Source organism: Mustela nigripes, chromosome 12 (assembly GCF_022355385.1).
Source record: "Mustela nigripes isolate SB6536 chromosome 12, MUSNIG.SB6536, whole genome shotgun sequence".
NCBI classification, from domain to species: Eukaryota; Metazoa; Chordata; class Mammalia; order Carnivora; family Mustelidae; genus Mustela; species Mustela nigripes.
This window is the reverse complement of record NC_081568.1, coordinates 138,442,514-138,468,027: the sequence shown is the minus strand read 5'-3', so window position 1 is coordinate 138,468,027 and position 25,514 is coordinate 138,442,514.

Sequence of the window (25,514 nt, the reverse complement as noted above, 5' to 3'; positions counted from 1 at the left end):
AAAACAAACAGGTCAGGAAATGACAGATGCTGGCGAGGATGTGGAGAAAGGGGAACCCTCCTACACTGTTGGTGGGAATGCACGCTGGTGAAACCACTCTGGAAAACAGCATGGAGGTTCCTCAAAATGTTGAAAATAGACCTATGACCCAGCAATTGCACTACTGGGTATTTACCCTAAAGATACAAACCTAGTGATTCGAAGGGGCACATGCACCCAAATGTTTATAGCAGCAATGTCCACAATAGCCTAAATATGGGAAGAACCTAGATGTCCATCAACAGATGAATGGATAAAGAAGATGTGGTATATATACACAATGGAATACTATGCAGCCATCAAAAGAAATGAAATCTTGCCATTTGCGACAACATGGATGGAACTAGAGCGTATCATGCTTAGTGAAATATGTCAAACGAAGAAAGACAACTCTCATATGATCTCCCTGATATGAGGAAGTGGTGATGCAACATGGGGGCTTAAGTGGGTAGGAGAAGAATCAATGAAACAAGATGGGATTGGGAGGGAGACAAACCATAAGTGACTCTTAATCTCACAAAACAAACTGCGGGTTGTTGGGGGGAGGGGGGTTGGGAGAAGGGGGGTGGGGTTATGGACATTGTGGGGGGCGTGCTTTGGTGAGGCTGTGGGGTGTTTGGACCTGGCGATTCATGGGTCTGTACCCCTGGGGATAAAAATATATGTTTATAAAAAATAAAAAATTAAATATATATATATATATATATATATATATATATATATATATATATACGAGACCTTTATGAAGAGAAAAAAAAGCTACAATTTATTTATCTAAGACACTGTTTTAGTCAACTTTGACTTATTTACATAATTAAAAGTCTAATCTCAAATAAAGCTTAACAACTTAAAAGGATCTCATCATGTGACAATTTTCTCTCTGCTTTTAATCATAGTTGTTCTCCACCCAGATTCTGTAGGTCTGGAGCAATGCTGTCTCCTTGTCAGCATGAATGCCCTATAACAAAAATAGTCAAAGGATAGAAAAGTTAGATGATCCATTTACATATAACTATACCATTAAGGAAAATTTCACAGTCTTATATACACAGATATGTAATTATGAAATTTGGTCTAGTCATCATCGTTTTAAGTTACCTCTATACTAAATTGCTCATTTACTTAATAAAATCATGTAGAACCTCTGCAAAGTAGATGGAATTTTTGCAAAAAGAACACACTTCTCATTCTCATCAACAGAAGGTAAATGGGTCCTCTAGACAGTTACAAAAACCCTACAGGGCAGGAACTTTCAAAACAAAACATCAGAAAGCCAGGACCGATGTCATTGATCCTGTCACTTCAGGAACGGATAACTTGATGTGCTGATGCTCCAATAATTCTAAAAATACACACTTGTCAGATATCACATCTGTCAATTCAGTTCCCCATGCCTTGAGAGTAACCCTGACAAGATTGAGGAAAATCTCCTATTATTTTTTTCAAACATCCCATCTCCCATGATAGAAACTCTGAAGAAAATCTTCCTTTCATACCTGAAAACCCATTTACTTGTATATCTCATATACCTTTATAGGAAAGGCAGATGTCTTTATTAATTCTGTATAACTCTTAACAGAATTAAGTAAAATAATATTTAATGAGTTGAAAAATTCCTCATCAGGTCTTTTGGGTTTATTTTATTTTGTTTTGAAGAATCATAATTTCTTGCTGTGAACAAAACCTGTATGGATGCAGTTCTACCTCAATAACTACCTGATAAGCTCTATGAGCATAGGGACTAAGCTTAAAAGTCTTTTCTCTGGTAAATAGCAAAGAGAGTGTGGGAAGAATTGCAAAGGAAATAAAGGTAGAGAAGATCTAATTATTGACTCTTTGTAAATAAATGTCAATATGCAAATGAAACCTCAAAGAATCATCTATTCTAGAGAGAAGATGCATCCTCACTTTTGTAAATGCATTTGAATTTGTTTATCTTAAAATATTTTTTAAAATTATCTACTAAAGATACAAGGAAGCATGCCCAAGATTAAGAGATTCTATGTCAAACAGGACCAGTTAGATGCAAACATATAGTTACTTGCACACAGGAATTATTTTAGTGTCCTCCAAAGAAATAGAACCAAAGAAATAGGATGTGTTTGTATAATATATATGCCTACATATACACAAATATATATATATATCTATATACACACATACACATATATACACATATATATGTATGTATATATACATGTGTATGTATATATATGTACACATACACATATATACAGAGATTTATTATAGAAATGGGCCCACAATTTTGGAAGTTGGCAATTCCAAGATCTAAGATCTGCAGGGTTAGTTGGCAAGCTGTAAACCTAAGAGAACCCAAGGGCCAGCTTCCTTGAGATATAGGAAGAACCAATGTTCCAGTGTGAATCTGAAGGCAGAAGAAAATAAAAACAAAGTCCCTCTTCAAAAGCAGTCAGTCATTACTTAGAGGAGGATCAGCCTTTCTGTTACATCTAGGCCTTTAACTGATTGTATAAGACTGACCCACATTCAGGAGAACAGCTGCTTTAGTTGACTGATTTTAATGTTGTTCTCATCTAAAAACAGCCAGGTTGATATTAGACCAAATATCTGTGCATCCAATGGCCCAGTCAAATTGACACATAAAATGAGCTACTTAATTAATCAAATAACAATTCGGTAAATTCAGTAGATGTTTAATGAGTAGATGAAAAATTAACCACTTATAGAAGTTAAATAGATTTCTTTCAAGAAATACATACATAAATAGGTTGTAACCTGAAAATCCTTAAGTGAATAGTTAATTCTAAATTACAAGGATAGTATTTTAAAATATATATTAAGATATTATAGGAGCTCAGGTTCAAGACAGCAATACTGAAAAATCCTACACTTTCCTATTCCCATGAGCACACTGAGTCTGCAGCTACCTAGAGAAAAATGTCCTCTGAACAAAATCTAAATGCCGGCTGATCAATGACCACCCAGGGTAAATGAGAAGAAAATAACATTAAACTGGGTAGGAGAGGCTGGAAAATACAATCCCACCATAAACCACACCATCAGCATGATAACCCATAAGCAGGAGAGCTCTAAACTGAGTGTTTCTTCCTGGGGAGGGAAAGGTTTGAACTCCACATGTGTAACCCCAGATTTTAACACCTCTAACTGAAAGATAAACCCCTAAAACATATACCTTTGAAAACCAATGGGCTCATGTCTGTAAGACACAGCAGTGATCTGAGAAGTGACTCACAGAGGGCTTCTGCACTCAGAACTACCCAATGCTGGCCTAGCTCAAAGGAATCTGATTGCAGCTGGATTTTAAGTGAGAAGCTCATTTGAATATATAACCACACTGACTTGGGGGGTAGGCATCTAACAAAACATACACGTCTCAGAGACAGCTGGCATACTTGCTGGGACAGACATTAGTGGGTACCATTTTTGGCCTCTCTCGTTTTACTCTAACTGACAGCTGCTATCTTTTTTTTTTCCTTTTTCTGATGGGCACCATCTTTATACACCTTCTCTGCCTCAGTATAGCTAGTAGACAGTTTCTGCCCCCTCCCTGTGTAAAAGGTAAAATGATATAAAATGTGACATAAAAAAACATAAAATAAAGGTAGGGGGAGTAAAACCACAGAACTTTAGAATGTAATCAAACTTAAGTTGTTATCAAGTTTTAATACACTTTGATTTTTATATGTTACCCTGATGGTCACCATAAAGCACAAACCTATAGTTGACACACAAAAGATAAAGAGGAATCTAGGTATACCATTCAAGACTCATCAAACCACATGGAAAAGATGAAAAAGAAATGAACAGCAAAGTACAAAATGGCCAGAACACTATTGGCAAATTGTAAGGACATACCTGTTAATAATCACTTGGACTAAAGCAAATGGACTAAATTCTCTAGTCAAAACACATAGACTGACTGAATAGATTAAAAACAAACCTATCTATGTTTCTTACAAGAGACTCTCTTCAGAGGTAAGGACACAGAGTAAAAGTAAAGGATGGAAAACAGTCCAATAATATGGAAAACAAAAGGAAATGTGCAGCTATACCTGGGTCATAAAAAAATAGACTTTACAACAAAGACTATAATCACAGATAAACAAGGCCACTGCATAATGATAAATGGTGTCAATCCAACAAGAGAATATAATAACATTTATAAATATTTGTGCACTCAACATAGGAGCACCTAAATATATAAAGTGAATATTAACAGAACTAAAGGAAGAAATACACAGCCATAAAATAACAGTAGAGGGCTTTGATAGCCCATTTACATCAGTGAATAGAATATCCAGACAGAAAATCAAGAAGGAAACATCAGTGCTAAATGACATGTTAGCCCAGAGAGACTTAACATATATAGTACATTTCATACAAAAATCAACAGAATCTACATTCTTCTCAGAGGTGCAAGAGAATGGTCTAGGATACTTAATATTTTAGGCCATTTATTAAGTCTTAATAAATTTTACAAGATTATAATGTTATCAAGCATCTGTTCCCACATAAAACTATGAAAGCACTATGAAAAAAACTCAGTAACAAGTTGAAAACAGGTAATTTTAGAACTATATGGAGATTAAACAACATGCTACCAAACAAGTGAAGGGTCAAGGAAGCAATCAAACCAGTAATCAAGAAAAATACCTTGAAACTAATGAAAATGGAAATAAAACATACCAAAATTTGTGAGATGTGGCAAAAACAGTTCTAAAAGTAAAGTTTAAAGTGAACAAATATCTAACTGAGAAATAAGAAACAACTCAAATAAACAGAACTCTACACCTCAAAAAAGAACAAAGCCCAAAATTAATGGAAAAAAGGGAATAACAAAGATTAGAGCAGAATTAAATGAAAAAGAGTAAAAACACAACAGAAAAGACTAAAACAACTAAGAGCTTCTTCTTTGAAATGGTAAGTTGACAAAACTTTGGCTGGAATCACAAAGAAAACAAAAAGAGGACTCAAATAAATATTATCATAAATTAAAGAGCAAATAATATACGCGATATGACAAAAATACCAAGGATCCCAAGAGAAAACTATGAACAATTATATCTCAAAAAATTGGCAACCTTGAATAAATAGATGAATTCCTAGAAACATATAGCCTGCCAACACTTTATCATGTAGAAATAGCAAATCTGAACAGACCAATGAGATTCAATTAGTCATCAGAAATCTCCCAACCAATAATGTCCAGGACCAGATGGCTTCACTGGTGAGTTTTATGAAATATTTAACAAAGTAATATCAATCTTCACACACTCTCCCAAAAATAAGACAAAGAGGGAGCCCTTCTAAACTCATTTTACAAAGCCTGAATTACCCTGATAGCAAAACCAGATAAGGATGCTATAAAAAAAAATTATAGGTCAATATCTCGATCAACATAAATGCAAACTCTTCAACAAAATATTAGTAAACATTATCAGCAATACATTAAAGAGACCATACAACATGATTAAGTGGGATTTATTCCAGTTTAAAAATGTGGTTCACAGGGTACCTGGGTGGCTCAGTTGGTTAAGCAACTGCCAGGACCATCAAGTCATGATCCCGGAGTCCCAGGATCGATTCCTGCATCAGGCTCCCAGCTCCATGGGGAGTCTGCTTCTCCCTCTGACTTTCTCCCCTCTCACGCTCTCTCTCACTCTCTCTTTCTCAAATAAATAAATAAATAAATAAAATCTTTAAAAAAATGTTTTTCAAATGTCACAAAATAAATGTGAAATACTACGTTAAAACAAAGGATTAAAGTCTTATGATCACTCAATAGGTGCAAAAGAAGTATTTCACAAAATTAAAACTCTCAACAAACTGTCTATAAAGGGCATAAGCCTCAACATAATAAAGGCCAGATATAACCCATACCCATAGCTAATAGCCTCAATGATGAAAAATGGAAAGCTTTTCCTCTAAGAAACAAAACAATGATGCCACTTTTATTCAACAGAGTATTAAAGGTCCTTAGCCAGAGGTTTTATGCAAGGAAAAAAAAAGGCATCCATATTAGTAAGGGAAAAGTAAAAATGTCACTCACTATTTGCAGTTGACTTCTATGTACAGAAAACCCTAAATAATCCCCTAAAAAACTGTTACAACTAATCCAACAAATTCCATAATATAGCAGGACACAACTCAATACACACAAATCTACAGAGATTCTATACACTAATAACTATCTAAAAGAAAAATTTAAAAATAAACCCATTTGCAACTGCATCAAAAAAAAAAAAATACTTAGGAGGTGCCTGGGTGGCTCAGTGGGTTAAAGCCTCTGCCTTTGGCTCAGGTTATAATCCCAGGGTCCTGTGATTGAGTCCATGTTGGGCTCTCTGCTCAGTGGGGAGCCTGCTTTTCTTCCTCTCTCTCTGCCTGCCCCTCTGCCTACTTGTGATTTCTGTCTGTCAAATACACACACACACACACACACACACTTCGTAATACATTTAACTATGAATGTAAAAGACAGGTACCCTGAAAAACTACAAGACACTGAAGAGAGAAACTAAAGAAGATATAAATGGAAAGTTACTCTGTGACTAAGAAGAATTGATATGGTTAAAATGTCCATATTACCAAAAAGCAATCTACAGGCTCAATAAAATCCCTATAAAAAATTACAATGACATTTTTCACAACAATGAAGTAACTCTAAAATTTGTATGGAACCCCAAAATACCTAAAGAGCCATAGCAATCTTGAAAGAACAAAGCTGGATGTACATAATCCTCCTTGATTTCAAACTGTATAGCTGTAGTAATCAAAACACATGGTATTGTCCTAAAATAAGAGGTACATATCAACAAAACTGAATAGAGAACACAGACATAAACTGATACTTATTTGGTCAATGTATATATGACAAAAGAACTAGGAATATACAAAGGGGAAAGGACTGTGTCTCCAATGAATAATGTTGGGAAACCTGGATGGCCACATGCAAAAGAATAAGCTTTACTGTTATCTTATACTACACAGAAAATATTAACTAAAAATGGATTAAATACTTGAATATAAGAACTGAAACCATAAAACTCCTAGATTCAAACTCTGGGACATTGGTCTTAGTGATCATTTTTTAAAATCTAACAACAAAAGCAAAGGCAACAAAAGGAAAAATAAACAAGTGGGACTACATCAAACTAGAAAGAAACAGAATAAAAACTACCAACAAAATGAAAAGGCAGGCTACAGAATGGGAGAAAATACTTGCATATATATGATAAGGGACTAATATCCAAAATATGTAAGTAACTCATATAACTCAGTAGCAAAAAGACAACCAATCCAATTAGAAAATGGGCAGAAACTCTGAACAGACATTTCTCCAAGGAAGACATATAGATGGCCAACAGGTACACAAAAATATTTTCAACATCACTATGCATCCACAAAATGCAAATCAAAACCGCAATATGTTAGCATCTCACACCTGGAAGAATGGCTATTATCAGAATGAAACAAGTACGGGTGAGACCTGCAGCAAAGGGAACTCTTGTGCACTGTTGACAGGAATGTAATGGCATAAATTTTCCTCAAAAGATTTAAAGTAAAATCATCATATGAGCCAGTAGTCTACTTCCAGGTATTCATCTGAACAAAATGATAACATTAAATCAAAAAATTATATCCAGTCCCATGGTCTCTATGGCATGATTTACAATAGCCACAACATGGAGGCAGTCTTAGTGCCCATCAATGGACAGAAGGATAAAGAATATGTGAGACACACACACACGTATATATGTGTATATATATATGTACATATGTATATGTGTGTATGTATATATACACATGTATATATACACGTGTATATATACATACACACACAATAGAATATTCAACCATAAAAAAGAGTGAAATCTTGCCCTTCATGACAATATGGATGGACCTTGAGCATGTTATGCTAAGTGAAATAAATAAAAGGAAAGATGATACCATATGATCTGAGTTATAGACAGAATCTTAAAAAAAAGGCAACAAACAAATACACAAATACACAAAACAATCTCACAAAAATTGAGAACAGGGTGAACAGGGTCAAAGGTACAAACTTCCAGTTATAAAATAAGTTACAGGAATATAATGAACATCATGGTCACTATAATTAATATAGTACTGCATATTTTAAGTTGCTAACAACACAAATCTTACAAGTTCTCATCAAAAGAAAAAAATTTTAGTAACTATATAAGGTGACAAACATTAACTGGACTTACTGTGGTGCTCATTTCACAATGTACACAAATATCTAATCATCTTGTACACCTAAAACTATATCGTGTTTTATTATAATCATACTTCAATAAAAAAGATGTCCCTTTGCAATTTAATCCTTATGAAGTGTTCTTAATGTTTGTACACACACCATTAGTGATATGTGATATGATTTTACATAGTATACCTAAATTTGTTATTTTAACAATTTTCTGATTATAATGTATATCAGAAAAAGAATAATTAGCCCATCAACCCCATGATTTCTAACTTAATGTTGTTTAGGTTAAAACAAACTAGATTTTGGGCTGAAACTCAAAAAAGTCACTTAGATGATCATTTACTTATAAAAAATACTGATTATAAAAGTATTAATATCCATTATTGTCAAATTTTTATATACAATAAGTGCCAAATCAAATACGAACATTCAGCATATTTATGTATATATTTTTACAACTTCAGCTTCTTTTTTCTACCATTTTACAATTACATAGGGAACAATTTTTAGATATTGGAGAAGAACAAAAGAAGGGGGATAAACGTCTAAGCTTACCATCGAAGGATTGATTTTCCCCCACTTTAAAGATAGAAAGAGTAACAGATGTTGGCAGCTACCTTTTATTTATTTTCCACATCAAAGGTGATATGGGCTCTTATACAAATAACCTAGTCTAGACTTGTGTAATAAAAATTTTGCTTGACCTTTGTTCCCGGGTTTCTTGGAAGTAACTTCAAAACACTTGGAATTTTCCTAGGCTTAGGGGTATTTGTGTTATTCAAAGTGACCCTGTTAAACCACACCTGATAGTTCATGTTAATGGAAGTCCACTGAACAGTTTATATTAAGATGACTTGAAATGGGAGTTGGTCCTATCAGAGAGAACAACCATGTGATTACAGAGTTGTGACTCTGAGCCATGTGACATCAGCCCAACCTCCATGGTGGGGAGTGGAGCTAGAGATTAAGTTCAACCACATGGACAATGATGTACTTTGCAGGTCTTCATAATGAAATCCCAATAAAAACTGGACATAAAGCTCAGGTGAGCTTCTTTATTGGCCATACTCTCTGATATTTGTCACACTTTGATGCTGGGAGAATAACACATCTCTGAGGATGACAGAAGCTTTACATCTGGAAACGTTTGTCTATGCCTCTCTCCATTTAGTCAATACTAATTTGCATAATTTTGTTACTATAAAACTGTAATTTTAAGCATAGTACTTACTTTAGTTCTGTGAGCCATTCTAGTGAACTATCAAATCTGAAGGTAGTTGTGAAAAATCCCCAAATTTATAATCAGCTAGTCATAAATACGGGTGGCCCCAGAAACCCCTGACCTTGTGGCTACTGTCTGAATGGAAGCTAGTCTGGGAAGGAATAAGTCCTTAACCTTGACTTTGCAACTTAGAGACTCACATCTCGATTCCCTGTTTAGAGGATGCTCCTCTGGATTTGGACACAAAACTAAATTCTGAAGAATACCTTTCTTAGGCATTCAGAGGCAAATATTCCATTCTTCGATAAAAGAACCCAAGTATAGGTCTGAAAGGATAATGAAAGTTGCATAATTGGCTGTGTACCAAACTGACCATTTACTCCATAATGAATATTTAATGTACATTTTGTCACTGATAATAAATACTTAACAATGGTTGTTTTCAATATGATAAATTAAGTACACATAACCTAAGAATATAAAGTAATTTTGCTGATAAGAAAAAATGAATGATTCTAATAAAGCAGAATTCAGAGGACTAACCATGGGTCACATATAGCATATTTGGCACAGACAGTGAAAGAATAAAAGTAACAAGTCACCTCAATAACATAAATGCAGCCATACATTAAAATCTATATGTGAGTGCTGCGAAGTGTGTAAACCTGGTGATTCACAGACCTGTACCCCTGGGGATAAAAATATATGTTTATAAAAAATAAAAAATTAAAAAAAAATCTATATGTAGTATTCTAATTCCTTCTACCTCAAGATTATATACATGTGTTGAAGTTGAATACTAGTAAGATCTGTCACATTCTGAGATAAAGATACTAGTGGTTTCCACTGTGCAGAATCATATATATACATCATCAGGACTTAATATCTGAAGAGTTTGGGGGGCTGCTTGCTTATGCAGTTTTTATACTTTAACCTATTACCATGTGTCTCAGCTGGCAGAGCTTGCAATGTAGTTTTCAGCAACTGTCAGATGATATATAATGGTCCTCTTGGCAAGAAAGTTTCATATCTCTGTGAATGTTTTGGATACCACTTAATAGTGTCTATTCATAGCACTGCAAAAGAAATGGTGACATGTGTTAATACTCAGATTGATTCAGGCTATTTTTTCCAAATAATAAAACAAGAAAAGTTTAGGCAAACAAAAAAGTATTTTCTACTTCCAAATAATATACTGGCATTATTTTTAATTTTCCTTTCTTATTTAATTCTTGGAGAAAAAACAAACTTAATCACATTCTCTTCAAAAGTTATCGCCTTTTCTGCTCCAGAACATTTAATTTAAAAACAGATATTTGCACATTAATGCCTAATAATCTTAAATTACCAAAATTTTCATAAATACTTTATCATGGTGATTTTTTTTCCCTTTGAAAAAGTTATTGTGAAATTGAAGGGCCAGTGCCAATTTCTGGAGTAGCAGAATAAGGAACTTGGTGGAATTCTCTAATGAAAATAACAATGTCATAAGTCAAGACAAGATTTAAGGAGTGGGGAAATAGACTCTACAATTGCTGGGAGGAATTACAAAGTGATGTTACGAGGTAGTATGGATCTTTTCAACAGACAGTACTATGAAACTAGATATCTACATGCTGAATAATGAACTTAAACTTATTCCTTACAAGATACACAGAACTTAACAAAGTGGATGGTAGGCTTAAATGTAAATCCTAAAAGTGCAAAATTCCTAGGAGGAAAAAAAAAAAATAGAGGGCAATCCCCATGACATTAGGTTAGACAATAGTTTCATAAATACAATGCCAAAAGCACAGCATCAAAAGAAAAAGATAAACACAAGTTCATCAATATTAGAATGATGTTTGCTTCAAAGGACACCATTGAGAAAGTGAAATGGCAACTCATAAACAACCCACCCAGATTTAAAATGGACAAAAGCGGGTGTGGTACAAAAACAATGAATACTGTTTTGCTGAAAAGAAATTTTTAAAAAATGGACAAAAGATTTTAATAGATATTTCTACAAAATATATATACATATATACATATATATAGACAATAAGAAAAAGAGAAGATATTCAACATCATTAGTGACAATGACATATCATTTAACATTCATTAGCATGTTTAAAATAAAAAAACAGTAGCACGTGCTGCAGAGTATATGGATAACTGAAAGTCTCATACACTGCTAGTGGAGATATAAGATGGTACAGCTCTTTGGAAAACAGTTTGGCAGCTCCTCAAATCCTAAATACAGAATTATCATAGGATTGTGAAATTTTATTCTTAAGGATATACTCCATGGAATTAAAAATATTTATCCACACAAAAACTTGTACATGATTATTCGTAGCAACATTATTCATAGTAATCAGAGTGGGAACACCCAAAATATACATTGATTGATTAGTGGATATATAAAATACAGCATATTCATACAATGAAATATTAAAAAGACAAGCACCCATTAAAAATATGACATTGGGGCACCTGGGTGGCTCAGTGGGTTAAAGCCTCTGCCTTTGGCTCAGGTCCTGAGTCTCAGGTTCCTGGGATCCATGCCGCATCGGGCTCTCTGCTCAGCAGGGAGCCTGCTTCCTCCTCTCTCTCTGCCTGCCTCTCTGCTATTTGTGATCTCTGCCTGTCAATTAATAAATACAATATTTTTTAAAAAATGAGATTGGAGAAGAGTTTGGGAAGATGGCAGAGTAGAAAGACCCTTGACTTCCCTCATCCCATGGATACAACTAGGTAACACACACAAAATGACCCAAAGACTGGCAGAACAAACTCTACAACTAAAGGTAGAGAACACTGAAAAAGGTAGGACAGAGAAAGACTCCGTTTGGAAGTGAAACATACCATGGCCACCTGTGGCCTGGAGGAAGCCAGAGGCATGGAGATGGGCAAAAACAAACTACTACATTGGGCAGCCCACACAGGGAACAGAAATCCTCCTAACATTTTCCTGTGAAAACAGGAGTGACCAAATTTCATGAGTTCTTCAAACCAACAGTTCTTAAAGCCTGGAATTTTAAAAATCAGTGGGCTCAGTTCTGGGAAAGCCTGGAGAGTGGTAAGAAGCTGAGTCCCTGCCCTTAAAGAAACAACACAAGAAATAGCCTGTGCATATACAGCATAGAAACAGCAGTTTGAAAAATGCCATGGGCAGATGAGAGCGAGAGGCTCATCTCAGAGCCTGTCCCAAAGAGGTAGGGATCACAGAACGAATGCTCCAGGAATGAAGAAGATGGCAGGCACCATTTCCCTCCCTTGCTCCCACATAAACACATGGCCACCTATGGGAGCCAGCACGGCGCCAACACTTGCTACTTAATTTCCCCACACCAAGCCCTGCTCCCTTGTGCTTCAGTGGATCAACTTTTTCCAGTTACTCTTGCTTCAGTTTCTCTGTCATGGATCCTCTCCCCCAGAAGAACTGCATAAGTCCTGGTAATACCAGGTCTCCCAACCCATGCATTTAGTAGGGCCTCAATTCCTGCAGTGGTGACAAGTTCCATTTTGCAAGCAGACGAGCACAACCTTGTTAAAATGGATACCTCCCCTCTGCAGACCCCAGCCAGGACCAAACACTGCTCACAAGACTCAAGGAGAGACTCTGCGGACAATTGTACTGAAAGAGAAATGGCCAGGACACAATAGGTGAGCATACACAAAACACATAGGAGAGGCTTTCCCAAAGCACCAGGTCCTGGGGAACAGGGGACACTGCACTTCAAGGCACTACAGGTCCTCTTCTTCATAAGGTCATTATCTTCAAGAGCAGGAGATGTAGGTGACTTTACTAACAGAGACAGACACAGAGAGTCAGACAAAATGAAGAGAGAGAGGAATATATCCCAAATCAAATAGGACCAAATCACAGGAAGAGACCTAAATGAGATGGATATAAATAATATGTCTTACAGAAAATTTAAAACAGCAATCATAAAGATACCCCCTGGACTTGAGAAAAGAGTGGAAGACATCAGAGAGATCTTTAATAAAGAGATACAAATGAACCAATCAGAGATGAAGAACACAATAAATAAAATAAAAAATATACTTGATTGAAGAAATAGCAGGCTAGAGGAACCAGAAGAACAAACTAACAACCCGGAAGACAAAGCAAAGCAAATAAATTACACTGAAGAGGTGAGAGGAAAAAAAAAAATCAAATTGAAAATGGGCTTAGGGAACCCAGTGACCATCAAGCATAACAGCATTCCCATTACAGGGATTCCAGAAGAAGAAGAGAAAAGAGGGTAGAAAATTTATATGAAGAAATGATAACTGAAAACTTTCCTAATCTGGGAAAGGATAAAGACATCCAGATGCACAGATAACCCCCAACAAAATCAATTCAAGGAGATCCACATTAAGACATTCAGTAATTAAAATGTCAAAAAAGAATGATAAAGAAAAACAATTTTAAAGAAGTCAGAGAAAAGAAGACAATTACATACAAGAGAAACCCAGTAAAGCTATCAGAGGATTTTTCAGCAGAATCTTTGCAGGCCAGAAGGCAATGGCATGATATATTCAAAGTGCTGAAAGGGAAAACCCTGTAGCCAGTAATACTCTTATCTGGCAAGACTATCATTCTGAATAAAAGGATAGAAGAAGAGTTTCTCAGACAAACAAAAATTAAAGGAATAACTGACCACGAAACCAGTCCTATGGGAAATATTAAAGGGGACTCTGAATGGAAAGGAAAGACCATAAGTTAGTGTCTGAAAAGTAGGAAATGAAAAAGAGGTAAATATAGGTATATATGTAAAAATTAATCAAGAGATTCACAAAATTAAAGGATGTAAAATAAGACACCATATACCTAAAATATGATCAGAGAGAGTAGTAAATAATGGGTTCAATCTGAAATGACCATCACATAATACAGACTGCTATATGCAGATGCTACATACAAACCTAATAGTAACCATAAATCAAAAACCTGTAATAGATATGCAAAAAATGAAGAGAAAGGTATTCAAGCATATCATTGAAGAGAGCCACAAAACCATGAAAGAGGCTCAGAGAAAAATTACAAAAACAACCACAAAACGAGTAACAATTTGGCAATAAATATGTGTCAATCAGCAGTTAGTCTGATGTAAATGGACTAAACATTCCAATCCAAAAACGCTGGGTGAAAAAGTGGATAAAAAACAAAGACACATCGTATGTGCTTTGGTGAGTGCTGTGAAGTGTGTAAACCTGGTGATTCACAGACCTGTACCCCTGGGGATAAAAATATATGTTTATAAAAAATAAAAAATTATAAAAAAAAAAAAACAAAGACACATCTATATGATGCCTACAAGACACTCATTCCAGACCTAAAAACACCTACAGAATCAAAGTGAGCAGATGGAGAAACACTTATCATGCAAATTAATGAGAAAAGAATGCTGGGGTAGCTGTATTTATACTGGACAAAGTACACTTTAAAACAAGAGATAATTACACTATATAATAATAAAGGCGACAGCCCAACAAGAATGCACCCAATATTCAAATACACAAAACACTTAACAAAAAACATAAAGGATCTAATTAATACTAACAATAATAGTAAGGGGCTTTAATACTCTAATTACACCAATGGACAGATCATCCAAACAGAAAATCAACAAAGAAACTGTAGCTTTGACTAACATACCAGACCAGATGGCTCTAACAGATATATTCAGAATATTCTATTTTAAAAGAGCAGAATATACATTCTTTTCAAATGCACAGGGAACATTCTCCAGAATAGATCACATATTAGGCCATGAATCAAGGTTCCAAAAACCAAAAACAAACAAACAAACAAACAAACAAAAACGAAGTAATACCACGCATGCATTTTTTCTCACTACAATGCAATGAAACTAGAAATCAACCACCAGTAGAAATCTGGAAGAGAAGTTAAATAACATGGGATTAAACAATGAATGGGTGAACTAAGAAATCAAAGAAGAAATTAAAAAAATACATACAAATACATGAAAATGAAAACACAATGGTCCATGTGTCTGTTAGCCATTTGTGTATCTTCTTTGGAGAATTGTAGCCATCAGGGAGATTCAAATCAAAACCACATTGAGACACCATCTTGCACTAGTTAGAATGGACAAAATTAATAAGACAGTAAACAACAAGTGTTGGAGAAGATGTGGAGAAAGAGGAACCCTCTTACACTGTTGGTGGGAATGCAAATTGGTGCAGCCACTTTGGAAAACAGTGTGGAGATTACTTAAGAAATTAAAACTAGAGCTACCCTGTGACCCTGCAATTGTACTACTGAGTATTTACACCAAAGATACAGATGGAGTGAAAAGAAGGGCCATCTATACCCCAATGTTCATAGCAGCAATGGCCACAGTTGCCAAACTGTGAAAAGAACCAAGATGTCCTTCAATAGATGAATGGATAAAGAAGATATGGTCCATATATACAATGGAGTATTATGCCTCCATCAGAAAGGATGAACACCCAACTTTTATGTCAACATGGACAGGACTGGAGGAGATTATGATGAGTGAAATAAGTCAAGCAGAGAAAGTCAAATATCATATGGTTTCACTTACTTGTGGATCATAAGAAATAACATGGAGGATATTGGGAGAAAGAGAGAAGGGAGTTTGGGGAAATTGGAGGGGGAGACAAACCATGAGAAACTGTGGACTCTGAGAAACTGAGGGTTTTGGAGGAGAAAGGGGTAGGGGATTGGGTGAGCCTGGTGGTGGGTATTATGGAGGGCATGTATTGGCTTGGAGCACTGGGTGTGGTACATAGACAATGAATCTTGGAACACTGAAAAAATAAAACTAAATTAAAAAAAAAAAAAAGAAATAAAAGAAAAGAAAACACAATGGTCCAGAATCTTTGGGACGCAACAAAAGTAGTTCCAAGATGAAGGTTTATATTAGGACAGGCCTACCTTCAGAAACATGAAAAAACAAAACAACAAAACAAAAACCTATGAGTAAGGACAAACTGAAATAATAAAAGAGAACCTTAGAACAGTGCTATGCATATGGTAACAATTCATTAAAGGCTAGATGCTTTCAAGACATACAAGTTGAAGTTTTTATTATTTTGACAGATTAAGTTTGCTAGTGTCTTTAATAAAGCTTAATGATCCCCAAAAAAAAGCAAGAAAAAAATCTCAAATAAACAACCTAACCTTACACCTAAAAGAGCTAGAAAAAGAGCAAAGAAGCAGAAGGAAAAAATAGTAATATAGTTAAGAGCAGAAATAAATGATATAGAAACAAAAAAATTAAAAACAAATATAAGAGATCAATGAAAACAAGAGCTGGTTCTTTGGAAATATCAACAAAAGTGAAAACCTCTCGGCAGACCCCCAAAAGAGAGAGAGGGGACACAAAATCAATGACAAATGAAAAGAGGAGAAATAACAAACAACACCACAAAAAATACCAAAAACTTCAAGAGAATATTATGGAAAAAATTATATGCTAACAAATTGGACAACCTAGAAGAAATGGATAAATACTTAGAAACATATAACCTACCTAAACTGAAGCAGGAAGAAACAGAACACAAGACTGATTACCAGCCAATAAATTCATCAGTAATAAAAAAAAGCTCTCAATGAACGGAAGTCCAGGACCATACAGATTCACAGGCAAATTCCACAAAACATTTAACACAGTAATACCAATTCTAATCAACCTATTCCAAAAAATAGGAGAGGAAGGAAAACTTATAAATTCATTTTATGGGGAGCACCTGGGTGGCTCAGTGGGTTAAAGCCTCTGCCTTGGGGCGCCTGGGTGGCTCAGTGGGTTAAGCCGCTGCCTTTGGCTCATGTCATGATCTCAGGGTCCTGGGATTGAGTCCCGCATCGAGCTCTCTGCTCGGCGGGGAGCCTGCTTCCCTCTCTCTCTCTGCCTGCCTCTCCATCTACTTGTGATTTCTCTCTGTCAAATAAATACATAAAATCTTAAAAAAAAATGTATTATAAAGCCTCTGCCTTCAGCCTAGGTCATGATCTCAGGGTCCTGGGATTCAGCGCAGCATCTGGCTTTCTGCTCAGCAGGGAGTCTGCTTCCTTTTCTCTCTCTCTGCCTGCCTCTCTGCCTACTAGTGATCTCTGTCAAATAAATAAATAAAATCTTTAAAAAAAAAATTCATTCATTGCCCAGCTATCAAAACCAGATAAAGACACTACAAAAGAAAAGAACTACAAACCAATAGCTCTGAAGAACACGATACAAAAATTCTCAATAAAATACTAGCAAACCAAATCCCACAATACATTAAAAATATCATTCTTCACAATTAACTGGGATTTATTACCAGATTGCAAGGATGATTCAATATTCACAAATCAATCAACATGATACACTACATCAGTAAGAGAAAGGAGAAAAACCATATGATGATTTCAATGGATGCAAAAAGTCATTTTTTGACACACTACAACAACCATTTATGATAAAAAAAAAAAAGAAGAAGAAGAAGAAGAAGAAGAAGAAAACCCTCAACAAAGTAGGTTTGCAGGGAACATACCTCAACATAATAAAGGCCTTATATGAAAAACACACAGTGAATATCATACTCAATGGGGAAAATCTGTGAGCTATTTTTCCTAAAGTTAGGAATAAGACAAAGGTGTCCACTCTCACCAGTTTTATTCAACATAGAACTGGGAGTGTTAGCCACAGTAATCAAACAATAAAAAGAAATAAAAGATACCCAAATTGATATGGAAGAAGTAAATTTTTCACATTTGTACATCATATGACAATGTATAAAACTCCACCAAAAAACTACTAGAACTGATAATTAAATTCAGCAAAGTTAGAGGACACAAAATCAACATAGAGAAATCTGTTGCATTTCTAAATACTAATAACAGAGCAGCACAATGAGAAATTAAGAAAATAATCCTATTTACAATTGAACCAAAAATAGTAAGACACCTAGGAATAGACTTAACTGAAGAGGTGAAAGACATTGATGAAAGAAATTGAGAAAGACACAAAGAAATAGAAAGATATTCCATGCTTGTGGATTGGAAGAATGAACACTATTGAAATACCTATATTACACAAAGCACTCTACAGACTTAATACAATTCCTATCAAAATACCAAGAGCATTTTTCACACACAACTAGAAAAAAACATCTTCAAATTTGTATGGAACCACAAAAGAGCCCAAATAGCCAAAGCTATCTTGAAAAACAAAACTGGAGGTATCCTAACTCTGGATGTCAGGTTATATTACAAAGCTGTAGTCATCAAGAAAGTATGGTACTCGTACAAAACAGACACATAGATCAATAGAACAGAATAGAAAAATCAAAAGTAAACCCAAAACTATATGGTCAATTAATCTTTGACAAAGCTAGAAAGAATATCCAATGGGAAAAGGACAATATCTTCAACGTATGGTGTGGAGAAAACATAATAGAAACATGCAATTGAATGAAACCGGACCACTTTTTTACACCATACACAAAAACAAACTCAAAATAAAGACCTAAAATTGAGACCTGAAACCATAAAAATCCTAGAAAAGAGCACAGGTAGCATTGTCTCTGACATGAGCTATAGCAACATCTTTTTACCTATGTCTCCTGAAGCAAGGGAAACAAAAGCAAAAAAGAAAAAAAAAACCTTTTGAAACTGTATCAAAATAGACAGCTTCTGCACAGTGACAAAAACCTACTGAATGGGAGAAGATATTTGCAAATGACATATCTGTGCCAGGATCAGTATCAAAAAAATATAAAAGACTTACACAACTCAACACCAAAAAAAAAAAAAAAAAAAAGTAATCTAATTAAAAAGTGGGCAGAGGGCATGCGCAGTCATTTCCCCAAAGAAGACACACAGATAGCCAGCAGACATGTGAAAAGATGCTCAACATCACTCATCATCAGGGAAATGCAAAGCAAAACTATAATGAGGTATCACCTCACACCTGTCAGAACAGTTAAAATAAACAACACAAGAAACAACAGGTGTTGTCAAGGATGTAGAGAAAAGGGAACCCTCTTTCACTGTTGGTGGGAATGTAAACTGGTGCAACCACTCTGGAAATCAATATGAAGGTTCCTCACAAAGTTAAAAACAAAAATAATGGAGCTCCTGTGTGGCTCAGTGGGTTAAAGCCTCTGCCTTTGGCTCAGATCATGATCTCGGGGTCCTGGGATTGAGACCCACATTGAGCTCTCTGCTCAGCAGGGATTCTGCTTCCCTGTCTCTCTCCTCCTGCCTCTCTACCTACTTCTGATCTCTCTCTCTCTCTCTGTCAAATAAACAAATAAAATCTTAAAAAAAAGAAAGAAAAAAATAAAAACAGAATTAAGTTATGATCCAGTAATCACACTATTGAATATTTACCCTCCAAATACAAAGCCATTAATTCAAGGAGAAACATGCACCTCCATGTTTACTGTAATATTTTTTATAGAAGCCAAATTATGGAAGCAGCCCAGGTGTCCAACAACAGATGAATAAATAAAATGTGAGATATATATATTCATATGTATGAATATTACTCAGTCACAACAAAATGAAGTCCTGCCATTTGCGATGACATAGATGGAGCTAGAAAGTATAATGGCAAAACACCTCAGTCAGAGAAAAAAAAATACTCTATGATTTCACTCATATGTGAAATTTAAGAAACAAGTGAGAAAAAAAAATGAGCAAAGAAAAAAAGAAAAAAAAACTGACACACAAACCAAGAAATAGAATCTCAATTCGAGGAAACAAACAGGTGATGGGGATTAAGGAGTTCACAAATCATGATGAGCACTGAGTAATACACAGAATTGTTCGATCACTATATTGTATACCTGAAACTATATAACTATATATTAACATAATAGAATCAACATAATTGTATGTTTAGTATACTGGAATTAAAATGAAAAACAATTAAAAAGATAACATGGGAGAACATTGAAAATATTTATGCCAACTGAAAAAAGTCACAAAGTCACATATTTTATGATTTTCTTATGTGGAATTCCAGAAGAGGCAAATCTATAGAGATCTACTATAGAGATATACTTTTTATCTATAGAGATAAAAAGTACATTAGTAGTTGCCTGGGCCTGAGGCAGGAGGCTGGATGGCAGCAGAGCAGAACTAAGGAATGACTCCTAATAGGCATGGGATTTTAGGTAGGGGGATGGTGAAAATGTTCTAAAATTAGATAGTGATGGTTGCACCTTCAGTGACTACATTAAACAAAACTGAAATCTACAAATCTGATGAGTACTTATACATTGAGTGTATGTCTCAATGTTTTTTAAATGAAGGGCCAGAAGATAATAAATATTTTAGTATATTTCCTGGTATGAGAAGTTCACCTAAGGCTCCTGAAAAATCCAACTTCTCCTTTCTTAAAAACAAACAAACTATAGGTATCTTGGAAATTATTTTGACAGCATGTCACAGAGACTCAAATTCTGTATTACATCTTTTAAAATATCTAAATGCGGGGCACCTGGGTGACTCAGTCGTTAAGTGTCTGCCTTTGACTCTGGTCCTGGTCCCGGGGTCCCAGGATCAAACCCCACATCAGGCTCCCTGCTCGGCTCCCTGCTCCCTGCTTCTCCCTCTCCCTCTGCCACTGCTTGTGTTCCCTCTCTCGCTGTGTCTTTCTCTGCCAAACAAATAAAATCCCAAAGGAAAAAAAAAAAAGGAAGGAAGGAATATCTAAATGCTTCTGCCATCTATTCTATAAATTTCTAATAGGATAATCATTCTAAAACACCTGATTTCATTAAGTTTTCATTGTTTAGGATACTATTGTTGGTGTTCATTGTCAAAACTCTAACTCTTTCAAGAATTTTAGTCATGCGGCTTTCCTTAATGTTAGTTTTTTTTTACAAAAATGCACTGGCTTTCTTCCCTGGAATATCTTACTAACTATGGAATCGTGATTGTTAATATGATACTGTTATAAAGTCTGTGGCTACAAATAACAGGTCAAGTTCAAAGGTTTTAACGGATAAGAGAATTCATGATCCTCTATAATGAGCAATATTGAAGAAGGCCAGTAATGCAGATTAATATTGCCTCAGTAGTTTCATTAAAGACCCAAGTACCTTCCATTTTTCCAGTATAATCTTTAACATGTTCTGATCAATGTCACTTTCCTCATGGCCCTAACTAGTTGCTAAAATTCCATGTTCACATATTGATGTCAAAGAGAAGTTGAAAAACAGAAACTGTTTAAGAGTCTTTTTATAAAACTCAGATAAACCTCTCCTAGAGCCTTCTGGTAGACACTTGGTTTCACAGTAACTGTCGAAAACTACATGACATGCCCACTCCAAGTCAGCCACTTTTGCTTCCTAGGAACCTGTCCCAAGCAGGATATGGATTTCACTCCAGCGAAGTACAGAATCAGTTAGCTCAAGGAAGGTACAGAATGACTACTGATTAGATGGGGAACAATGGTTACCAGCTGTATGCAATCAATCCATTGTTATTTATATTTTATTAATGAACAAGTGCCCTGTCTTGATCATCAGTTCCTTCAAACCAATATATTCACTTCATATAGAAAACAAATCTCTGGCGTGGCTCATAGGTGAAACATTCACCTCTTGATTTCAGCTCAGGTCATGATCTCAGTGTGATGGGATGGAGCCCGTGATGGGTTCCATGCTCAGCGTAGGGTCTGCTTGTCCCTCCTACTCTGCTCCTCCCCTCACTCACGCTCTCTCTCACTTAAGTAAATAAATAAAATCTTTAAAAAAAAAAGAGAGAGAGAGGAGAACAAGAATGGAAAGGTAAAGGCTGACCCCTAATATGGACACTGGGGAAGGTATGCGCTATGAAGTGTGTAAGCCTGACGATTCACAGACCTGTACTTCTGGGGCTAATTATATGTTAATTAAAAATTAAATTAATTAATTAAATTAATTTTAAAATTTTATAAAAAATAAAAATTATATTTAATAAAAGACTAACACAAGAAATATGGTGTTTGTTCACAATTTGTTTAAAGAGCCCATGGAACACATAACCATATGGTAACCCAGGCAGGCAGCAAACCACACAAATGCTAACAGGTTAGTTATCTGTGTGGTAGAAACCACATTGTTATTCATGATTCAGACATCACTGTCAGTCCTAAATAAAAGAAACTATAGATGGTGAATAGACTCTTGTAAAGAGATTCAGCCACCATGAAAACTAGAGTCACATAAGGAATGGTGAGAAGGTCACTGCTCTGATCTTAATGTGTATTTTATTGTGTGTGCTTCACAGACTCAGAAAACCATATTATTTAACCTTTCAGAACTTTCTGAAGGATCAACTTCTTAGCTACCATTGACTGGGCACTCATTCGCTATTATTTACTGGATTTTTATCAAAGTTATTTTAAGGGCTCTCTTCACTCTACCAATTACTTAAGGGTTTATACTGAAATAATTAGTGCATGATTACTGTTAAGGGTATAAATCAAAGAGTAAAAGTTTTATCATCATTATACTATTTAGGTGGCATTTTCTTAGGTCATCCTAATATACAGCACATACTGCTGTAGGATTGTGGGGACAAATGACAGAACATGTTAGCATAGCAAATATGGCCCTAAGATACAAGATTTCTCAGCAAAACCATATTTCACCATTACTCATTCAGGAAAAAATAAGCACACAGCAAGGAAGCATCTGTTTTCTTAAATTCTACATTTAAATTAAAATTAGTCAACATACCAAATAAGTATGTGTGGAGGCATTTGGCTTTGAGTTACAAAATTAAGACATGTTTCTTGCAACAGTTATTATAAATTTATCTAAAATACATTTAAAATCTCCCTGTTCCAATCCAGTTACACCAATTTTTTTCTTTGCTTGTGCAATGTATTTTCACACACAATTATTTATTTCAAAAATGTGTGCATACTCTAATTTGCCTCTTTCAATCTAAACAACATGTGGAACTTCATATAAATCAATATCTATCACTCTTGTTCTTTCCATGTTTATATTTTATTCCACAGGGCAGATGTACCATTATTTAACATTTGTTTAGTAAACAAGAAAAACTTTAGACACATCAAGGCTTAGCTCTTTAAATGTGTGTGAATACATATTTTTCAGTAGTTTTAAGACTATAACCACTTTCATTACACCATTTATAGTAACACTATTGTTGTCCAAAGTAAGCAAATAATCTATCAACTGTCAAAAGTCCTAATTTCAATAACTGCCAAACCCTTGACATTTCACTAATATAACTGTTAAGAAATATAATTGTTAACTACAACCTGAAGAGGTCTGCTTTTCTGCAGGGTGTAGAAATCCAGAACAGACATTCAGCAATTCCACTTCTAGGAATATATCCAAAGGTAATGAAAACACTTTGTCAAAACACTATGTCAAAGAGATGTAGGCACTGCAATGTTCATGGCAGCATTATTTATAGAACTCTGGCCATTTATAGAACTCAGGACAATCTAAGTGTACACTGACAGATGACTAAAAAATATTGTGGTGTGTAAAAATATAATTAAATATTATACACATACACACTATCATTCAGCCATAATAAATGAGGAAATCCTGTCATTTGTGACAAACTGGGAAGTCCCTGATGGCATTAAGCTAAGTGAAATTGGTCAAAGACAGGCAATGTATGATCTCACTTACATGTGGAATGTAAAAACAAAAAAACAAAACCAGAAAAAAGACCAGTTTCGTGGTCACCCGAGATGGGGATGAGGGATAGGGAAGTGGTTAAAGGTGGTCATAAGATACAAATGTCCAGTTATAAAAAAATAAGTCCCAGATATATAATGGGCAACATGATAACTACAGTAAACACTGCTGTAGGATATACAGAAAAGTAGTTAAGGAAGTAGATCCTAGGACTTCTCATTACAAGGGAAAAGAATCCATTTTTTCTTCTTCTTTTAATAGGTATCTATATGATGTGATGAATGTTAATTTATGTTATTGCTGTAATCATTTCATGATATATATGTCAAATCATTATGTTGCATACCTTAAGCTTGTATGGAGTTGTGTGTCAATTATGTCATAATGAAATTAGAAGAAATATTTTAAATAAAGGCAGAGGAAAAAAATTCAAGTGAGAGTTTTACTCTCACATTAACAATGAGGAAAAATCAAATAATCTAAATTCTAAAACTGCTTTGGTTTCTATCAGAAAACTGAGGTCCTTAGACCAACTGGCACATTTGAATTCCAAGTAGTAAAAGTCTCCTCTGGGGAAGGACCAGACATGTGAACTGTTTCACTCAGGGACAGAAGAAGAGGATACCAACCATAAAAACATGCAAAAAGTAAACTGAGGCTTTAATGAACTTTCAGGGGTTATGCGCCAATTAGTTTAAGACAGTTTAGATTCTCTAAAATACCAAGTAAAAAGGTATGCTTGCTTTTCACTACTCACTAAGCTATTTTGCAAAGGTATCAACTAGTTCTAACAAAAAAGAAAATGGAAGTGGCAGGAAACTGGAGGTGGCACAGATATGCAGGTGATGACATGCTACTGACAGGTCTGCATGAAACTGGGTCTTCCCACACAAATGGCAACTTTCAGTCTTTGGAGGAATGGCCAAAAGAAACTTCCTCCTCCAGCCTGATGCCAAGCAAAGTGGCCGTGGGTGAGTGGCAAGAAATCCAGTTGGTCTCATGATCATACGTTGATACAAGGCCAAAGAATGCTGTGAAAAAGACAGGTGTTGGAAACAGGCTCTATTCAGTACTTCCAGCCAGTACAAGGACCCCATAAATAGGAGAGAAACAAAAATGCTGAAAAACATGACCACTAAGCTTCAACAACACAGGTCATGACTAAAACTGACATTTTATGAGAAAACTGAGAACATCTGACCTTGCTGTGAACTTTGTACTCAGTATCCATCAAAAATTGTGTGTGCCTACATTAGGGGTAAGAAGTGTAGGGAGAAACTGGTGCTATATGACAGTCATACTGGCTCTTTAGAAACCCAAGATCCAAATTAAAAAAAAAAAACAAAAACAAAAACAGGAAAGACAAGCCACAGAATGAGACCA